This window comes from Salmo trutta, chromosome 13 (genome assembly GCF_901001165.1).
Source record: "Salmo trutta chromosome 13, fSalTru1.1, whole genome shotgun sequence".
In the NCBI taxonomy this organism is placed as follows: Eukaryota; Metazoa; Chordata; class Actinopteri; order Salmoniformes; family Salmonidae; genus Salmo; species Salmo trutta.
This window is the reverse complement of record NC_042969.1, coordinates 62,742,691-62,764,971: the sequence shown is the minus strand read 5'-3', so window position 1 is coordinate 62,764,971 and position 22,281 is coordinate 62,742,691. Positions and strand designations below refer to the sequence as shown.

General features: G+C 47.5%; 1 protein-coding gene across 6 annotated transcripts in view; it reads left to right on the top strand.

The window, feature by feature from the left end:
- Positions 1-22,281, top strand: part of LOC115206262 (breast carcinoma-amplified sequence 3-like) — a 356,706-nt gene that overhangs the window by 160,814 nt on the left and 173,611 nt on the right. The gene's annotated exons all lie outside the window — the stretch shown is intronic.

The following is a 22,281-nucleotide window of genomic DNA, read 5'->3' as shown; positions in this document are numbered from 1 at the left end:
AAGTTCAGCTCTCCCCAGGCTAGAGGACTGCTGGCCAAGTGTACCAGAGCACAGCTTTCCCCAGTATTCCCCAAAATAACCCAGACCAGCCAGGCTTATGAATCACACACACATACGCATACCGTGTGTGTTTAAATTCATACACACAGGCTGTACTCCCCTCATGTGAGAGCGGAAATGTATTCTGAACCGTTAAACATACAAAGAACACCCCTCCACACACACACACACACACACACTGACACACCGACTTCCCCCCTGAGAACATGTGTTTTCAATGAAGGCTTGACTGTCAGGCAGTGAGACTATATGAAGTCATGTATACTGCCAAAATGCCCTGCACATACTGCTTATATTAATGCCACTTTATATGGAGCGGGGAGATGTGTGTGCTTGTAGCATGTGTGTTTGCATATTATCATACCGGAATCAGTGTGTGTGTGTTGTTGTTGTTGTGTGTGTGTGTGTTGTGTGTGTGTGTGTTGTTGTGTGTGTGTGTGTTGTGTGCCGTGCTTTATTTCCCTCAGCCCCGTAGTCCTACTCCTGAAGAGTAGGTTCAGCAGTCAACACCAGCTGTACTCTGTGTTGTCCTGCTCCTATGTGTGGATGAACAATGAGCACTGCCCCATGGGGGTTACAAACACACTTAATGCAATTATCCAGCAGCAGAGATGACGGGGAGAGACGGGAGGCGCCGGGAAGGTGCCTGGCTGTGGTGCGCGTGTGTTTTGTCTGGCAGCCAGTCCTGGCATTTCCACTAGCCCTGTGAAAGTCCCCCCACACACCAGTGTTCCCACTCTCTCGTCTCCTAATTGGGGCTTCCCTGCGTGTGTGTGCATGTATTTTTGCTCGGAGTGCTCATACTATATAACAAGTGCCCCAAACTCTCAAGGTCCCCGATTTACCCCTTAGGTCACTCTTACAGCCTCTGGGAGTAAGAGGCTTCTGTATCTAACTACAACATTAAAGCCTTTGGCAGAAAGAGCTAGGCTAGCTAAGTGAGTAGCCTCTAACCAGCCAGCCCTCTGGTCAGCGCTACGTAATTCACTAAATGAGCAACACAGAGGGCTAGTGTCTGAGCTTCACAGCAAACACCGGTCGCACATAGCACAGGGTCCAGTCACACTAATCGCATCAGGATTTTGACTTGCTGCTGCTAATTGTGCATTTACAGGCACTCTAGTTAGGATCTATCTTTTTGGACTGTGTGTATTAGTAGTATGAGTGACCTTTCAGTCTGTGTTAAACTGACCCCAGGACAGATTCCCAGAGCAGCAGCTTTGTAGTAAGGCCTAATAAACACACAGTACCTAATGAAGCATCTCAACTCATTTAGACAAATTACGAACACATGTTATCCTCTTGTGTACACACACACACACACACACACACACACACACACACACCCCTCCTCCAGTACAAGAAAGCTGGGAGGAAAAACGATCCTACAGTAAACATCTTTCCTTTCTTTCATCTGATGTTTTCTCTCCCTCTACTCTCTTTCTATCCTTCTCTCATTCTCTGTCCCTTCCTCCTCATATTATCCCCCCTGTAATCCAGTAAGTATAGCTAACCCAAACACAGTCTTGTGTTTAGACACTCAGTCTGAGACAGTCCACAGCTTGGGAAAAGCCCTGGCCAGACCAGGAAAACTGGGAAAACCAGGATACAATTGGGCACTTATGGAGCCTAAACGATTTCCTCCTCGTCTTCCTGGCCAGCCGCTCTACTCCCAACGTTCTACTGGGAAAACCAAACGGAACCATTTGGAACGCCCAAAATTGCATCCGGGAAAAGGTTTATGTAACACACACTTTTTCTGTCAAATGAGTGATTATCCGTGTAACCTTGAACTCTAACATTAAACGCTGTTCTCTTTTCTCAGTCATTAGTGGTCTTAGGGAGGCTACAGTGTTGGCATGGCTGAGCTCTGTCACTAGTTTCCTGTTTGGCAGGGGTAAGGTATTTGGAGAATACTCTGGTTAAAGTAAAGCCTATACTGTAAAGATGAGTCTCTAGTGACTCTAGTGTAAAGAGCAGAAACATAATGTGTACACACACATACATACACAGCCAGCCCCCCCTACACTGACCCATTCATGTAAACACTGTGACCCACTAATTCTTTTATTTTGGCGTCTAGTGCAAATTGACTCTAGTCGCCCTCTGGCATTTTAATGTGTTCGGCTAGGTAACATGAACCTCTCTTCCTCACAGAAGCTATGGCAGCTAAGGTATTTGAAGTCCCCTCCAATCCTCCACCTCAACATGAATTACTGAGACATTAGTTAGAAGAAGCAGAAGAAGAAAGGTTAAAGAGAGAGTAGTCCAGGGATAGGCTGTAAGAGTGGATTTAAATGAGGAAGGGATAAGTCCAGACAGTTCTGCTGGCGTTGGTTGGTTTCCATCCAGGGCCTGATAAAGTTACATAGAATCGGTAAAATCAATGTTACGGAGTTACAAACAACCCTTAAAACAAGGAATTAACTAGAGGAAAGATTCTGAGGTCTGAAGGTCATTAGGCTGTAATGTCTTTTAATAAGACTGACTTAAAACTAACAGCGATCAGTTCAACTGATGGTGAGACATTTCTGGCTTTCCTTTCCTCTCTCTGTTTCTCTCTCTCTGTTTCTCTCTCTCTGTTTCTCTCTCTGTTTCTCTCTCTCTGTTTCTCTCTCTCTGTTTCTCTCTCTCTGTTTCTCTTTCTTTACTTGATTTCTCTCTCTCGGTTGGGTGTTTTTAGCCTGCTTTATTTCTGGCTCCTTACTAAACCCCCTGGCACTAGTTATCATTCAAATGATACAAGGTAGCCTTTCAATATGGTGTCAGTCACCTCTCATAGTAGGACATAGTCTCTACTGTTGAGCAGCTGTGTAGCACTGGGCTGATTCATCTGTCCTAACTATTCCCAGGAGGAGAGAGGTGTTGGGTAACTTACTGTAACAGGGAGGGGGATGGATGCAGAATGGAGAGAGAGGGAGTCGTGGGAATGTGGAGGAATGACTCTGCTTTTGTTTTCTTTAAACAGCTCGTTCGCACATCAGACTTCAGACGCAGGCAGAAGTTCTCTTTTCCTTTCTGTTTTTCTTCCTCTCCTGGCTTTAAATCCTTTGGCAGCTGCGCCGGAGTTGCAGGCCTGTCGTGTGTGTGTGTGTGTGTGTGTGTGTGGTGTGTACATACGTGTGTGTGGTGTGTACATACGTGTGTGTGTGTGAGTACTTCTCTTTTGTGTACACACTCTCTCCAGCCTCTGGACCTTGACAATTCCCTGGATGAAAAGCCTGGCCCGTCCTCTTCTTTGTGGCGTCTCTCTCTCTGCTGTCTATCTCTCTCCATCAGACCTCTGGCAACAGCCATGTGTGTAGTCGACAGCCCTGCACTTTGACTTGGTTCTATTATCTGGTAAAAGTGTGCATGTGTGTCGAGTAGAGCTAGCAAGAACTGTGTGTGTGTGTGTTTGGGTTTGTTCATGCATGTGTTTGCATATGTGTATGTGCTTTCCTTCAAGGGGTGGTAAGTGCGGATGTTGTCTGGTCTAAACATGTTTAGAAGCAGGGCAGGCCAGACCCCCTGGACTTTTCAGTCAGTTCTGGGGGCAGCTCTCTGAGGACCTGGGAGAAGGGGAGGTGTGTGTTTCTCTATCCTCTAGTAGCCAAGCAGAATTTATAGACAGACACGTGTTTTTGCAAGACGTTCCAAAAGTGTGAAGGACTGAATTGACTTAGAACCTGTTGGGTTGTGAGATATATCTATTTGAACACTTTTGTCAGATTGGATGAAGTAGTTTGTGTATGCTGTTTTCGTGCCACAGTTACTAAAGGTGACCTACCATGCCTGAATATCTGTCTACATGACTGGCCCACTGTCCTCTCACCCTGTCTCCTGGCTTCCCTTCCCTCCTCCACCCCACTAGGCTCTCTACAGTAGCTCTGTGAGCCTTTTCACACACAACTGGGTTAAACCTAGCAGATAGTGTATTGTTGATGTATTGCTGGTGAAGGGACCAATGTTTTTGAGTGTGAATGCTTTGTCAGTCTGGGTTAGTTTCAGGTGAAGTGCTGCTGCTTGGTGGTTTTTGCGTTTTTTTGTTGAGGTGTGTGTTCGAATGTGTTTGTGTGTGTGAGAAACCTAGGTGCTGTCTGTCTATTGTGTGAAACACCTCTCTCTGTGCAGCGGGTGTGAAACACCTCTCTCTGTGCAGCGGGTGTGAAACACCTCTCTCTGTGCAGCGGGTGTGAAACACCTCTCTCTGTGCAGCGGGTGTGAAACACCTCTCTCTGTGCAGCGGGTGTGTCTCCGTGGTGAAGTGACTTGGTGTCATTCAGAGACACACAGCAGGGAGAGATGGGTAATCTGCCTCAACAGCCAGTCTACTGGTCTAACAGTTGTACGTCTTAGTGAGTGTGTCTGTGTAGAGGGGCCAACCCTAAGGGGCAGGCTCTGTGCCATTAAGACCAGGCACAATGCACCAAAACCAAATACTCCCCAAACTGGGGGAATGGGACCGAAATGACAATGACAAAAACACACATACACTTACATTTGTGAGAGGAGGTGATGGATCGGTGGGTATCATTGTGTTCATGTAGTAAGTGACTCACACACACACAGTGCTGGCTGTGGGGGGAGAGTCGTACTACCGTTAGTGGTCATTAGAGTAGTAGTCTGGAGCAGCCCAAGGCCAAGGAGCCTCTGGCCTCAATAGACCTTTTACAAACTCTGTTCTCTCTCTGTTCTCTCTTTAACTCTGTATTCCCCTATTTCTCTGTGTCTCCAGCCCACCAGCTAGGCTGCAGGGACAGCGAGATTCACTTAACCATCACTCAATGTACCAATAGCACTTTGGACTGGGAGGTGTATGTCTGTCACTTACTGCCCAACCAACAATCAGCCCCACCACATCAACTCCTCCACTCACAACACACAAGTCTTTGGTGTGTGTCTGTGTGTGCTTTTTACCCTTGGCATGGATGGATGGATGGGTGTTCTGCTCTCTCACTCTAACAACGCACACCAGTTAACCCTTCGTCTACACACACTCACACAGCGTTTTCATCAGTGCACCTCCGGCCCTGCTAACAGGCTCCCACTCAGTCTTAAAGACCAGTAAAGAACCCCACTCCTCTGCAGTAACGGTTCAGCTTGTGCTTCCATACAATGTTGTCCATTTTGTCAAAGAACGTCTGAATGTGTGTATTCAAGTGTTGTGTTGGGAAATTAGAGCAACACCCTCCTTCCCTCCCTCCCTCCCTCCCTGCTCTTTGTGTGGACAGACTGCTGCCTCCTGGCTCTCTACACTGTCACAGAACAATTAACTCCATTACTGACTGTAGACTACATTAACTCCATTACCGACTGTAGACTATATTATCTCCATTACCGACTGTAGACTACATTATCTCCATTGCTGACTGTAGACTACATTATCTCCATTGCTGACTGTAGACTACATTATCTCCATTACTGACTGTAGACTACATTAACTCCATTACTGACTGTAGACTACATTAACTCCATTACTGACTGTAGACTACATTACCGACTGTAGACTACATTATCTCCATTGCTGACTGTAGACTACATTATCTCCATTGCTGGCTGTAGACTACATTATCTCCATTACTGACTGTAGACTACATTATCTCCATTGCTGACTGTAGACTACATTATCTCCATTACTGACTGTAGACTACATTAACTCCATTACTGACTGTAGACTACATTAACTCCATTACTGACTGTAGACTACATTAACTCCATTACTGACTGTAGACTACATTAACTCCATTACCGACTGTAGACTACAATATCTCCATTGCTGACTGTAGACTACATTATCTCCATTGCTGGCTGTAGACTACATTATCTCCATTACTGACTGTAGACTATATTATCTCCATTACTGACTGTAGACTACATTCTCTCCATTACTGACTGTAGACTACATTAGAGGCATAAACAGACTGATGGGGGCTTCAGCTGGACACACTGAAGATGAATTTTTAGACTGAGATAACGTTGTCTTACACAATAGATGACGTTTTAGACTGACATAACGTTGTCTTACACAATAGATGACGTTTTAGACTGACATAACGCTGTCTTACACAATAGATTACGTTTTAGACTGACATAACGCTGTCTTACACAATAGATTACGTTTTAGACTGAGATAACGTTGTCTTACACAATAGATGACGTTTTAGACTGACATAACGCTGTCTTACACAATAGATGACGTTTTAGACTGACATAACGTTGTCTTACACAATAGATGACGTTTTAGACTGACATAACGCTGTCTTACACAATAGACTATTCTCTGTCTTCAGTGGACGACTTATAGAGCACATGTAATGTCCACATAAAGACACACTCGTACATTTACTATCTTGTCATTTTCAACTACTGAGAAGCAGAGGGAGAGAGGGAGAGAGGGAGGGAGAGAGAGAGAGAGAGAGAGAGAGAGAGAGAGAGAGAGAGAGAGAGAGAGAGAGAGAGAGAGAGAGAGAGAGAGAGAGAGAGAGAGAGAGAGAGAGAGAGAGAGAGAGAGAGAGAGAGAAGGGGATGGAGCGAGAGAGAGTGTAGCTGGTGTGACTTGATATTTGCGTGGGAGACGGCAAGGGCGCAAAGCCATCAGAACTACAAATGTACTGGGGCACACACACACACACACACACACACACACACACAAACACACAAACACACAAACAAACAAACAAACAAACAAACCTGTCAGCTCCAACGCTCTGGACAGGAGCCCAGGACACTTCCAGCTCCGTAAATGTCACTTCGCACACACTAACATGTACTGTGTGCACACAGTCCAAACAAAGATATGATGCTGGCAGCTTCATCTCAACCTCATTCAGATGTGATAGATCCTCCTCTCTTCTGTCACTGTCTAATGAAGGACAGCTCACTGAAGCGAAGCGTAGGCTAGCATCTTCCTCACCCGCTCACTGAGACGTGTGGCTAGTGTCTGGCTAATATGGCTAACACAAATCAATGACTCACCCCATTGCTGCCTTAGCTAGATTACTTTAGCCTAGCTAGAGTAGCATCTCTCCCACCAGCTCATTGAGACGTGTAGCTGATGCTGGCTAATGTGGCTCACGCTAATCAGTGAGTCAGTCCTGTCTGCTGTAGCTAGCCAGTGTACTGGATCACTGACTGTGTCATTAGCATCATCATCAGCACTAATACACTTATCAACTGTGACATCCACCACTAACCCTGCCCACATACATTCTCTCCATCTCATACACACTTTCTCTCTCGCTCTGTGTGTGTCTGTCTTTCGGTCTGTCGCTCATACACACACAAAACACAAACACACACATTGACACACACAGATGACTGGGTGCCTTCAACCCAATACTGAAAGTTTGTCCTCTCTACTAGCCCTCTGCCCTCTACTAACCCTCAGGCCTCTACTAACTCTCTGGCCTCTACTAACCCTCTGGCCTCTACTAACCCTCTGGCCTCTACTAACCCTCTGGCCTCTACTAACCCTCTGGCCTCTACTAACCCTCTGGCCTCTACTAACCCTCTGGCCTCTACTAGCCCTCTGGTCTCTACTAGCCCTCTGGCCTCTACTAGCCCTCTGCCATCTACTAGCCCTCTGGCCTCTACTAGCCCTCTGGGCTCTGACTAGGAGGATGGAGTTGCTATAACCAGAGACGGGTGTCTAAGGCTGCTCCACTGAGACCAAGGCTCCTCCAGGTCACTACACTCTACACACACACACACACTCATCTACACACACACACCCACTCATCTACATACACACCCACCCATCTACACACACACACACCCACTAATCTACACACACACACACCCACTAATCTACACACACCCACTAATCTACACACACACACCCACTAATCTACACACACATCCACTAATCTACACACACACACACTAATCTACACACACACACACACACACACACACACACACACACACACTAATCTACACACTAATCTACACACACACACACCCACTAATCTACACACACACACACCCACTAATCTACACACACACACCCACTAATCTACACACACACCCACTAATCTACACACACATCCACTAATCTACACACACACACACTAATCTACACACACACACACACACACACACACACACACACACACACACACACACACACACACACACACACACACACTAATCTAGACACACACACTAATCTACACACACACACACACTAATATACACACACACACACACACACACTAATCTACTCACACACACACACACTAATCTACTCACACACACACACACACTAATCTACTCACACACACTAATCTACTCACACACACACACACTAATCTACTCACACACACACACACTAATCTACTCACACACACTAATCTACACACACCCGCTAATCTACACACACCCGCTAATCTACACACACACACACCCGCTAATCTACACACACACCCGCTAATCTACACACACACCCGATAATCTACACACACACACACACACCCGCTAATCTACACACACACACACACACCCGCTAATCTACACACACACACACCCGCTAATCTACACACACACACCCGCTAATCTACACACACACACACACACCCGCTAATCTACACACACACACACCCGCTAATCTACACACACACACACACACACCCGCTAATCTACACACACACACACACACCCGCTAATCTACACACACACACCCGCTAATCTACACACACGCACCCGCTAATCTACACACACACACACACCCGCTAATCTACACACACACCCGCTAATCTACACACACACACTCGCTAATCTACACACACACACTCGCTAATCTACACACACACACCCGCTAATCTACACACACACACCCGCTAATCTACACACACACACACCCGCTAATCTACACACACCCGCTAATCTACACACACACACACTAATCTACACACACACACACGCTAATCTACACACACACACACACACACACACACCCGCTAATCTACACACACACACACACGCTAATCTACACACATCATATTCTACACTGTTAGCGGACCATTCTGGTTTTGTCTTAGTTGCACTGTGATCATGGATCCAGAGGTTTTGCCAGATCAGTGTTGAGAAGCATCGTCATCCTACTGGCTGTGTCTCCAATGGCACCCTATTCCCTATGGGCCCTGGTCAAAAGTATTGCACTGTATAGGGATTAGGGTGTCATTTGGGATCCCGACTCTGTTTACCAGGGCAAAATTTCCCCTTTTAGTCATCTACAACATGGTGCAGTGAAGGAGTGACCTTCATTGTAATATTAGGACTCTTCATAGAGTCCTGGTTATTAGGAACAACAGGATGCTAATATCCTCCCTAACCCTTTAGATAATGAAACCTTGCTCCCAACATGTGTGCCGGTCATGAAACCTTGACCAACATGTGTGCCGTATCAAGGGAATAGGGTGTAATTTGGGATGCAGACACTGATATTAAGCCCTGGGTTTATGAGGGAATCGTCAGGATCAAAGCAGCTGCATGACATTTTCACCATCATAACAAACACAGCCCACCACCACTGACTCACACACACACTAGATGACTGCTGCACATGTGACCAGGTTAAAAGGACACCATACAAAAATAGACTTTCTGTGTGTGCGTACAGACATGCTTGTGTGGTGTGTGTTAGTTAAGCCAGATCGTCTCTTTACAAGGCGAGGCCATTACATAATTGTGGAGGACCAATTAGATCACATTCTGTGAGAGCTCCTGCTAAAGTCATATTAATGAATCATTGGTCCCGGGAGGTTGCCGTGGTGAGGTTATTGCCCTGGCATGTCCGGCTGTAGTCACGGTAACCCAGTCTGTCCATCTGTCATGTATGTCTGTCACCGAGAGAGAGAGGGAGACAGACTGAAAGGGAATTCCCTTCTTGTGTTAGCTGCCATATTACTATAGCAGAGACTTTGATGTAGCTAGGAGTGAGCAACAGTACCCCTGGCTAGCATCTCAATTACTGTTTGTGTACGTATGCTCTGTAATGATTAATTCCACAACTATCCAGTGATCATAAGTAGAGGATACGTCCTGTAGAGGATACGTCCTGTAGAGGATACGTCCTGTAGAGGATACTTACTTCCTGTAGAGGATACTTCCTGTAGAGAATATATGGTTCTGCTGGTGCTCTCTAATCCTGCTACCATAGATTAGAAGACAATACTAGGGAGCTGCTCTCTAAACATTTAACCAGGCCACGCACTCTCATAATCAGCTGATGATGCAGGATGGCACAGCTAGAGCCCCGGCACATGTCCACCAGGCTTGTGTGTGTGAACGTGTACTTGTTTGTGCCCAGCCATACCGGCCAACAGCTTACACCCCCTCAGTGTCACCATGATCAAAGCAGATAGGACTGTGGTCACCACGTTCTACACGGTTTGTCTGCTCCCTTCAGAGAGTCAAAGGAGTCCTTGGGTCTTTAAGTGGCACAAAAGGTTCATATTAGAGGCTGGTCTTTGAAGCCTGAGAGTGTGGGATATTATTTAACCCTTTGTGGTTTGGGGCTGGATCGTTCCTGCTTAACAAAGACGTGCTCACATCACAGGTCAATTGGTGCACATGTTCTGGAAAAGGAAAAAAATATCTAGGCTCTTACTTTAGCGAGTTGGGAGCTAGTGGTCATTATGGAACTACAACCACACAGTATCAGTGACGTAGGAACTATGGGAAGGAGCTAGAGGCTGGAGTGGAACCAGACCCGTGCATCAGTGTATTAGCCAACCAGTCAGTTATCCAGTCAGCCACTCCATCAGTCAACCAGTCAGTCAGCGAGTACAGTTCTCCCAGTAGTGAAAGTTGGCATATGGAGCCTTTTTGCATTGTGTTTAGATCACTGTGTTCTGCTCATTATTCAGTTGAGAGGAGTGGAGTGGAGTGGAGAGTGGAGGGAAACGAGAGGAAAGGGGGAGTGGAGGGAGAAGGGGAGTGGAGGGAGAAGAGGAGAGGGGGAGTGGAGGGAGAAGAGGAGAGTGGGAGTGGAGGGAGGAGAGGAGAGGGGGAGTGGAGGGAGGAGAGGAGAGGGGGAGTGGAGGGAGGAGAGAGGAGAGGAGAGGGGGAGTGGAGAGAGGAGAGGAGAGGGGGAGTGGAGAGAGGAGAGGGGGAGTGGAGGGAGAGTAGGAGAGGGGGAGTGGAGGGAGAGTAGGAGAGGGGGAGTGGAGGGAGAGTAGGAGAGGGGGAGTGGAGGGAGAGTAGGAGAGAAGGGGGAGTGGAGGGAAACGAGGAGGGGAGAGAAGGGGGAGTGGAGGGCAACGAGGAGAGGAGAGAAGGGGGAGTGGAGGGAAACGAGGAGGGGAGAGGGGAGAGGAGAGGGGGAGTGGAGAGAGGAGAGGAGAGGGGGAGTGGAGGGAGAGTAGGAGAGGGGGAGTGGAGGGAGAGTAGGAGGGGAGAGAAGGGGGAGTGGAGGGAAACGAGGAGGGGAGAGAAGGGGGAGTGGAGGGAAACGAGGAGGGGAGAGAAGGGGGAGTGGAGGGAAACGAGGAGAGGAGAGAAGGGGGAGTGGAGGGAAACGAGGAGAGGAGAGAAGGGGGAGTGGAGGGAAACGAGGAGAGGAGAGAAGGGGGAGTGGAGGGAAACGAGGAGAGGAGAGAAGGGGGAGTGGAGGGAAACGAGGAGAGGAGGGGGAGTGGAGGGAGACTGTGTGTGACGTAGTATCTTTGATTTCAGAAATCTAGATAGCGGGGAACTGTGTGCTATAAATTCTCTATATTGATCACTCTGTGTCAAGTACAGGGCATTGGGGCTGATGGTGGGATTTTATTTGTGCCAATAGGATGCATGTGTATATTTCTGGGGTGAAATAGGGATTTAAGATCAATATCATCTCGGCTGGTGACTCTTTTTGTAATGTGAGTTGAGAGGATCTGTGGTGTGTTCTGAGCCTGTCCTGTCTTACTGTGTGACTGATAGCAGACATATGACAGTGTTTAGACAAATGAGATCACAAACAACCAGGGCATCAGGCCTTTTTATGGTGGGAGGATAGAACGAAGGATAGGAGGGAGTGCAAGAGGAGAAGATGAGGGCAGATAGAAGGGATGGAGAGAAAAAGGGAAGATGTTCTTGCTTCACCCTACTGTGCTGTTTGCTGTGCATAAAGAACATTCCCATCAGTCTCTTTCTCTCCTTCCCTCCTGTGTGCTGCCGTCTTCACCTCTCTTGTCGTCTCTGCCTCTCATCACCAGCGATGTGAAGTGACAGGCCACATCCTGGGGCGGCTAGCAGGGGCTGGTATAGTACTGCAAAAGAGCAGCACGACTCCCTTCTACAGCCCCCCCCCCCCCCCCCCCCCCCCCCCCCCCCCCCCCCCCCCCCCCCCCCCCCCCCCCCCCCCGCCCCCACAAGACGCACACAGACATGGGCATTCCCCCCTTCCCTTCTCCCCAGTCTTAATTCCTAAACGTATTTGCTCCAGTTGCTGCTGGGCGCTGCAGGGCTGGCTGTAGGGAGGGCCTTTCACACCCTACTTCCCCGGACCCACTACACACACACACACACACACACACACACACACAGGGCACTAACCAGACAGAGAGTACAGGAGGGTTCAGTTAACTAGATGGCCAGGGAGGGCACCCCGGCCTGGGACTACTACCCAGCACTACCCAGCCAAGCCAACACACCCCTTCCACTGATATGTAGGGAGGTGGCAAATGTGTCAAGGGAATAGTCAGCAGGGCTAAGGGGCTAGTCTGTTCCCCTGACTGGCTCCTCTGGGATGAAGAGGAGGTTCTAGAGGGAGGGATTGGTCTGTACCCTCTTAATTCGCAAACCCTTTGACATTTTTTTATATTTTTCTCACTCTTTTTCATTTTCTCACCTTATTTCTCTCCCTCTCTCGCTTTCTCTCGCTCTCTCTTTCCTCCCTTTCTCTCCCTTTCCTCCCTCTTTCATCCCTTTCTCTCTCTCTCCTCTCTCACACACTCTTTCTCTGTCACTGGCCTCAGACCAGAGTAGTGTGCGCTTCGTCTCCCGACCTGTATAAGAGGTAGTAGAACTAATTGCTAGGAAAACCAGTCATCTCATGAGACTCAAACAAGGATTCTAATTTCCCCAAACATGCAAAAAGATGTCCACAATCATCAAGCATGCTCCCATGAGACTCTCTCTTTCCTGAACATCAGTTCTTTTTAAGTGCTCTCATATGAATGTCAAGACATTTTCTCACTCAAGTAGCTCCATTACTTTTTACTCTCAATAAAGTTTTTACAAGTCTGTTTGTTTCAGTCAAGCAAGCGTGGAGGAAATGGTGTCCAAAATATCACACCGAACCCTGCTTTTACCCCTGTGGAAGCAGAGAAGAAGAAATGGAGAACGGAGAGAGATGAAAGGGTCTGGGGATCTCGTGAAAATCAAAAACAAATCTCCCGCAGCAGAGAGGTTAACCCCTTCAGCCAGCAGAGGCTTTGAAGTGGAGCGGCCATGTTGTTAATTGTCGGCGATGGGCTTAGGGAAAGGTGGTAACAATTTAACCCCAGCACTGGGCTGCTGGGTGCAGGTCCATGCCTGGCCTCGCCTATCAGGTGTTTGCAGATGTTGGAGTCTCGCTGGGGAAAAGCACAAGAAAACCCTGCAGATGAGAGGCGGACTTAACCGGCCAATATTCCTTTGTTTGCTCAGCCGATCGCTCTCTAATTGGCATGGAGGGGGAAACAGAAGCCCAGCGATTGGACCGCTAGAGCGGTTACCGGGACTATTTTTGACCGTATGCTTGCAGACAGGTGCTCGCAATTATGCTGCTGCTCTCCTTCCCACGACAGGGATGATGTAATGATTGCTGTTCTGCTCTCGACAGGGATGATGTAATGATTGCTGTTCTGCTCTCGACAGGGATGATGTAATGATTGCTGCTCTGCTCTCGACAGGGATGATGTAATGATTGCTGTTCTGCTCTCGACAGGGATGATGTAATGATTGCTGTTCTGCTCTCGACAGGGATGATGTAATGATTGCTGTTCTGCTCTCGACAGGGATGATGTAATGATTGCTGTTCTGCTCTCGACAGGGATGATGTAATGATTGCTGTTCTGCTCTCGACAGGGATGATGTAATGATTGCTGTTCTGCTCTCGACAGGGATGATGTAATGATTGCTGTTCTGCTCTCGACAGGGATGATGTAATGATTGCTGTTCTGCTCTCGACAGGGATGATGTAATGATTGCTGTTCTGCTCTCGACAGGGATGATGTAATGATTGCTGTTCTGCTCTCGACAGGGATGATGTAATGATTGCTGTTCTGCTCTCGACAGGGATGATGTAATGATTGCTGTTCTGCTCTCGACAGGGATGATGTAATGATTGCTGTTCTGCTCTCGACAGGGATGATGTAATGATTGCTGTTCTGCTCTCGACAGGGATGATGTAATGATTGCTGTTCTGCTCTCGACAGGGATGATGTAATGATTGCTGTTCTGCTCTCGACAGGGATGATGTAATGATTGCTGTTCTGCTCTCGACAGGGATGATGTAATGATTGCTGTTCTGCTCTCGACAGGGATGATGTAATGATTGCTGTTCTGCTCTCGACAGGGATGATGTAATGATTGCTGTTCTGCTCTCGACAGGGATGATGTAATGATTGCTGTTCTGCTCTCGACAGGGATGATGTAATGATTGCTGTTCTGCTCTCGACAGGGATGATGTAATGATTGCTGTTCTGCTCTCGACAGGGATGATGTAATGATTGCTGTTCTGCTCTCGACAGGGATGATGTAATGATTGCTGCTCTGCTCTCGGCGACGGAGTTAACAACCTCTTAACGCTCCCCCTATGCTTACGGAGATTACAAATACATTCCGTTCTCTCTATGGTTACAGGGATGACGCCATTATCCACTCAGTCCTTGGCGACAGATTTCAGCAGTGTTTAGGTTTGTCAAATAACATCATCTGAAGCTATTTTCCCTGTGTGCCCACTTTAGTGTGTTCTTTGTACTACGTAAATATGTCCTCCAAATGACTAGATCAGCCTGGCCTATCGTTGCATTGCAGCCCCTTAAAAACCTACCTTAGTACTTACAAAAACAGAAACGCATAAAAAGTGTCACTTTGTATCTAAGCAGTGTGTATAGTCTGTTCTGACTGCAGCGGTGGCGTCTGTGTTTCCCCCGCCTCCCTGGTTGTCTGTGTTTGTCAGCTCAGCTACTGTGTGACGGGGTTGATGTCCCTAACTGTCACCTCCGCTTTGGGCTGCTGCTCTCCAGGTGAAACAGTAGCCCGTCACAGACAGACAGAAACAACATACTGGCTGGGCTGGCTGGTGCTGAGACAGCACTTTGAACTGGTTGATGCCTGTTGACTCCCTACTCTCACACACTTACACACAGCTCCCCCACACCCCCTGTCTTTCTGTTTCTCTACCTGTTTGTCAGGCTTTCTACCTCTGATCATTTTAGGTAGATTCAAATGTAACCAGGTTCTTTTCAAGTTGTGGTGTTTGCAACCTAGCATGATTCAACATAGAATATCAGCAAGAAACAAAACAAACTGACATTTACCTTGAAGTGTAAACCTGGTAGCTGTTTGAGACATGTATAGACACAGGAGTGTGTAGCCTGAGTTTCATATTGTGTGGCTTGACAGTCATTTAGAGTTGAGAACTGGTGCATTCCGTTGCCCCTGCAATTAAACACCCTCATTTGACTCTGCTGCCTCTTTCCAGCCGTCAGTCCCAATACCCTGGTTAGCAGAGATGACAGAGCTGTGTGTGGCCAGGTTTCTCCTCTTTCCCCACCTATGAAGGCTCATTTAGCCTGCTCATTCTGACCGCACCTTGTTGGTGTGGGGGGTGACCACTGGCTTCGTCCCGTGTCGCTGGCCGTGCCGAGCAACTGGCATCCCAAATGACTCCCTATATAGTACACTACTTTTGATAGGCATTGTTCAAAAGTAGTGCACTATATAGGGACTAGGGTGCCATTTGGGACGTATCCCGTCTGTTAAAGCCGTCACCCTTGGAAGGGCCTGCTGGTGTGGCCCAGGCTGTTCCAGATCCCCAGACCGGAGCTGTGCTGAAGGACAAAGAGCACGCCGGAGCGCGACAGAGACCCCTACAGTGCTGGAGGAACACACTGTGTTGATCCTAAAACAACCCCTCATCTGGGTCAGCAGACACACACATGGCTGGCTGGAGGTTATTGAAGCTGTTTGACAGGAAGCTTTGTATCATCTCTATATTATCGTGTAAGTCTTATAGCAAGCGCGTGGAAAATGTGGAGCAGACTTATTAAAGCATTGTTCAGTACTAGCTGTGACTAGGTCATGAAGTACTGTCGTTTACAGCCTACTACAGTTAGAACACTACGGACCCAATACATCTACCTCCAAGTGCAGAAGGCTTTTAAACCGTCACTTTTCCTCTGTCCTTCCCTGCTTTTTTTGCTCTAATACACATACATACACCTTTCTCTCCTGTCCCTCTGTCCACATGGTCTTTGAGTGCAGCAGCACTGATCTGTGAGGACAAGATGAAGTTGCAGCTTTCCTTCTCTCTCTCTTTCGTTGTTTTCTTCTGTCATTTCTCTCTCCCTCATCCTCCCTCTTTTTCTGCCCCCCCTTCCTCTCTCTCCTTCACTCCCTCCCTCACCCATTCACTCTCCCTCTCTCTCCCTCCCTTTCTCTCACCTCTGTCTCTCTCCTCTCCTCCGTCTCTCCTTGTCCCCAGTGGGGGTGTTGTTTGTAGAGCATTATAATTTATAACCGAACAGAGTGGATTTAGTTTCAGCAGCACTGGACTCGCCAGGAGGGCGCCAGCCTGCAATCAGGAGAATCAGCAGCGAGCGGCCGCGAGCCCCCGCTGAATGGAAAGTATTATCACCAGCCACAAACGGACACTGTTTCTCCTCAGACAACTCCCTCGATGCTCCCTGCCAGCGCCTCCCCGGCTTCTCTTTCATTCAGCTAGCTATTCCTGTCCTCCCCAGATCAGCCCTCTTTTCTCTCTTTCCCTCTCATCCTTTCTCTCTCATCCTTTCTCTCTCTCTCTCTCTCTCTCTCTCTCTCTCTCTCATTGTAGTTGCGCTCTGTGTTTATGCTGTTATGTTGTATCTTAAGGAGCCATACGCTATTATAAATGCTCATAGCATGTGTTCCACCTGTGTGTAATATTTATGGAGACAGCAGTCTAATCTGTAGTTCTCTTCATGTTGACATACGCAGGTTGTTCTGCTCTATGGCCCCCGGAGAGTTCTAAAGCAAACTGCTGGAAGAAGAGAAAAACCTAGTGGTCCACTCCTCCACAAACATTCTGCCCTTTTTCCTCTCTTTCCTCCCTCTCTCCTCTCCTCTGTCCTTGGGAGTCTTTTTTCTCAACGGCCTGTCTAACAGTTGCTATGTTCAGCTCCTAAATCTCCACGTCTGTGACACATGCCAGACAAAGGAAGCTCCTGCACGCTGCGGGAGGGATAGAAACGAGGAGAGAGAAAGAAGGAAAGAAAGAGAGCGAGAAGGAGAGAGAGATGTTTCTGGCTCTGGCAGGTCGGCTTGGCCCTAGGAGTAATGCTGTTGAAACACCAGGGTCATTACCAAAGCTTAAAAAGTTTTAGACATGCTTGGCCTGACATGAACATTTTACATAATCAAATGATATGAGCACATTAATGTATCATTAATTAGTTGTTAGTGTTTCAGTATACTACCTCCTTGTGGTAGACACATACACACAGTATTTTCCGCCAAAGCAAAGCGATCATATTCGTAAATTGAAGACGAGCCGCCATCTTTCTCCGTTTAGCATAATTAATACCCTGGATTTCCAGACGCTTTGATGAACTCGTCTTTTTTATTTAAATTGTTTGGTAATGACTGCAAGAGTAACTGAAATGCTTTATAGACTGAAGAATAACACACATGGAACCAAAAAAAAGGAGTTGACTTCAAAAAGCCACAATTAGCTCATTATGTTTGCTGGAGGTTTTGTTACCACATGAAATGAGAGGGAGTCATTTCTCTGTCTCTGTGTTGTGTTGTTTCTTGGTGAAGGCCTCAACACGGGTTCAGTGGAAGAGCTCATCTCCTAAAGACTACAACATCAGCATTTTATTATCCAATATCTCCCCCATAATTGAAATAGTGTGGCCTGGTTTTGTCATTTGGCAGGCGGAAGAGAGTCTTGGGAGTGTGTGTGTGTGTGTGTGTGTGTGTGTGTGTGTGTGTGTGTGTGTGTGTGTGTGTTTAGTCGCCTCCCGTCCGGTTTGTCACTTTGTTTTTGCACTGTAAAAACACAAACATAAAAAGAGCCTCCTGGTTTTGAAAACAAATGAGAGGATTGGGGAAGAGGAGTGAGTGAGAAGAGGGATTTGGAGAACGACACGATAGAGAGAGAAAAATGACGAGAGAAATGAGAGAGAGCGAGCGAGAGAGAGAATGTTTAGGGGCCAAGCTTTTGAACAGACAGATTTAGTTTAGCAGGGTAAAAACTTCATGATGTTATTCTCTCACAGTAAAGCAGATGTATGAAGCAAGTAATCCGGTAATCTGGCACTGAGGGTGCGTCCCAAATGGCACCCTATTCCCTACAAAGTGCACTTCTTTTGACCAGGGCTCATCGGAATCTGGTGAAAAGTAATGCACTATGTAGGGAATAGGGTGCCATTTGGGACTCGGCCTGAGAGAAGATACTCAAATCCTGTTGGTCTCCTAGTAACCTGAGTGTTGTCGGGGGGGGATCATGCCACCCGCTCCAAAAATAACTTCTCAAAATGTAAGTGCAATGAATGACCCGTCGCCATGCCAACGGCTAAAGACTGCAGTGAGGCCGAGATGGAGTGGAGGGATGGGGGATGTAGAACGGTAGAGCCCTCGGTGCTACTCTTGTCGTAGTTGTTTCATTTAACATGGAGTTATGATGTGTTATGGAACCCTTTTAGTTTTAATGTCCCTTGGCAGCAATTGCAGAGGCAGCATGTAGGAAAGGGTAAAGCAAAGGGTAAGGTTTTCTCCCTCACTCTCTCTTTATTTCTCTCTCTCTCCCTTGTTCTCATTCTGTCTCCCTCTTTTTCAAATAATTTATCCTGGTCATGGCCTTTTTACATGAACTTTGCCCAGACTTAATCAAACGCTAAATGTGGTAAAGGATGCCTGCTGAAGTCTTGTCGGCGTGCTTAGGTGTGTGTGTTTATATGTGTAGTGATCTGTGCAGGCCAGTGAAAGCCCTGAAGGCAGTGGAGGCTGATTGGAGGCTCAGAGATCAAAACCACACACTTGATGAATGTGAGGGCAAAGGCTGGCAGGAGGGACGGAGAGAGAGAAAGAGGGAGGGAGGGGTGGAGGAGAGGAGGAGGAGGGGCTCCCTATGTTCTCTGGTGCTGATCAAGGTCGTTCTTGGTTCATTAAGTTCTGCCGAGAGGCTCACCCTCATAAGCAACTAAGAAATGTAGACACACACACACACACACACACACATCTGCATGAACCATCTCTCCTCTTGACTGTTCCTAGTTGGAGTGAATGAGGCTTATTCAAAAGCAAGAAACACATTCCCCTCACTGCTTTCACTTTACACGTGACGCAGCCCACCTCTTCACCCATCTGTCCGGGTGTGTGTTTAAGGCTGGCTGTCATGTAAGGCTAACATGGCACCGAGCAGTGGGGCAAGCTCAGGACATCTGGCCATGGCCCAGGGAGCTAGGCTGGAGCAGGAGTCCCACTACACAGACAGGAGTGTGTCTTGGTTTGTATGGTTGTTCCATATTACAGCTAGATGATAGAGATATGAAACATGGTACAGGAGGCTGAATGATCATAGAGTAAAGAGTCTGAGTATTGAGCTCACATCACAGGGCCAGACACTATTGCTGCAGAAAGCACCATATTTTTGTCACAATTTATATCAGTGTGAGATAGTGACAGTTTCACAGAGCTCAGACATACACCACACACACACCACACACTCAGAGCTCAGACACACACCACACACTCAGAGCTCAGACATACACCACACACACACCACACGCTCAGACATACACCACGCACACACCACACACTCAGAGCTCAGACATACACCACACATACACCACACCACTCAGAGCTCAGACATATACACACACACACACACACCACACACTCAGAGCTCAGACATACATACACACACACACACCACACACTCAGAGCTCAGACATACACACACACAATCAGAGCTCAGACATACACACACCACATACTCAGAGCTCAGACATACACACACACACCACACACTCAGAGCTCAGACATACACACACACCACACACTCAGAGCTCAGACATACACCACTCAGAGCTCAGACATACACCACACATACACCACACCACTCAGAGCTCAGACATATACACACACACACCACACCACTCAGAGCTCAGACATATACACACACACACACACCACACACTCAGAGCTCAGACATACACCACACACTCAGAGCTCAGACATACACACACACACCACACACTCAGAGCTCAGACATACACCACACACTCAGAGCTCAGACATACACACACCACACACTCAGAGCTCAGACATACACACTCAGAGCTCAGACATACACACACACGCGGATCATTCACATTAGTTTTGCACTGCAAGGGCATGCAACACTCTGGTAGGCAGAAATACACACTGACCTCTCAGTTGTGTTGGGGCTCTGATCCACTGAGCGACGACAACAGAGCTGGTAGCTGTCCCGTTAAAGGTTGAAGATGTCTTATTTAGTGTGAGATCATCTGAGCAGATGCCTTGTTGACATGTCAGTGTCTCTGCTCTCTTCCTGTCGTTCCCATTGGTGAATGAGGCAGGCGCCGTGGTGGCAGGGTGAGACCACAGTCCTTGTTAATTTACAGTAGTCTCCAGAGGTGTCACCACAGGGATCACCCAATGACAGCAGAGAGCGAAAGTAGTAATGTATCACGGAACGATTGAGAGTCCAGCAGTTTTAAACCCATGTTGGTTTAATGCGATCCCACTGTTAGTCACATGACTATAGCTTCAATGCTAGCCTCACCATTGCTAGCTCTCTCACTCTCCTAGCCTTTAAAGCTGGGACCATTAGCATGCAGCAAGGCGCTGACCTTAACACTGACGCCCGTACACTACCTGCATCCCAAATCACAAATGGCACCCTACTTCCTTAGGGCCCTGGTCAAAAGTAGTGCACTGTGTAGGGAACTGGGTGCCATTTGAGACGCAGATAAACACTGAATGATCATTTAAGAGTCACTGAATGTTATTCAAGGCTCTTAGTGTGTTATCTGTTAATGGTATTCTACTATTCTCCAGACCTGGATCAGTAATGGCCGCCGGGTGCTGGGCTAGCATATTGACACTAATGGTTCTTACAGATCTGCTGGGCTGGTTGCCTCCCTCCCTCTATCCTCCATAAACATGAGCCTAGTGAGCGTTGGTAATGTAATGTCCACCACACCACTGTACTGTGCTAATATAGTCAGTCACTTCCATTAGGATGTGCTCTCTATCGCATCACTCTCACTTGTGGTCCGTAGTGTTTATCCGCTCCGCTCATGATTCTATTAGAGAGCAGGAGGTGGAGGGAAAAAAGCGTCCCTTTTCATTTTCATCTGGAGCACGGTGAATGAGGAATGGGTGGCCAGGGGGTATGTGTTGTTGTTGTCTGTGTGCCCAGCCTTGTGCCCGTTATGTAAATAAATGCCCCCGCTTTTTAAATATCTGTTTCGGCAAATTAGCCGAAAATGCTCTGCTGCAAACAGCTGTTGCATTCTGAACAGATGGTTGAGGAGCCATCATCCCTTTGTTTTTAGAGAGAGAGACGAAGGGAAGGCACCCACGCTGCCTGTATCCTCAAGGCTTAACCCTTGGCTCGCTGGACTGTAGATACATTTAGCATATTTATTATGGAGTGGGAGGGGGATGTGGGGGTGGGTGACGTTGCTTGTCACCTCCTTAAACACAAGTGGTGTGATTGTCCTGGGCAAGGGGGGTCGTGGTTGTTTTGTTGAAGGTCAGCTGCCCGGTTTCTCTCTGTTTCTCTGTGTAGAACAGAGCAGACTGACCAGTGCAGGTGTCAGGTCTCCATGTCAGTAGAAACACTGCAGTCTCTATGGAGGCACATATTATACTGAACTTACTATACTGTGCTATACTTTGACATTTCTCCGTCACTTTCAGACACATTTTTTTGGCATTTATCCTAGCCTAGTCCAATGTTTCGGGGGCCAGAAATGTGTTTAGCATCGCTACAGAAAAGCATCCCACACACTCTTCCCCCAAACATGCGCGCTCTCT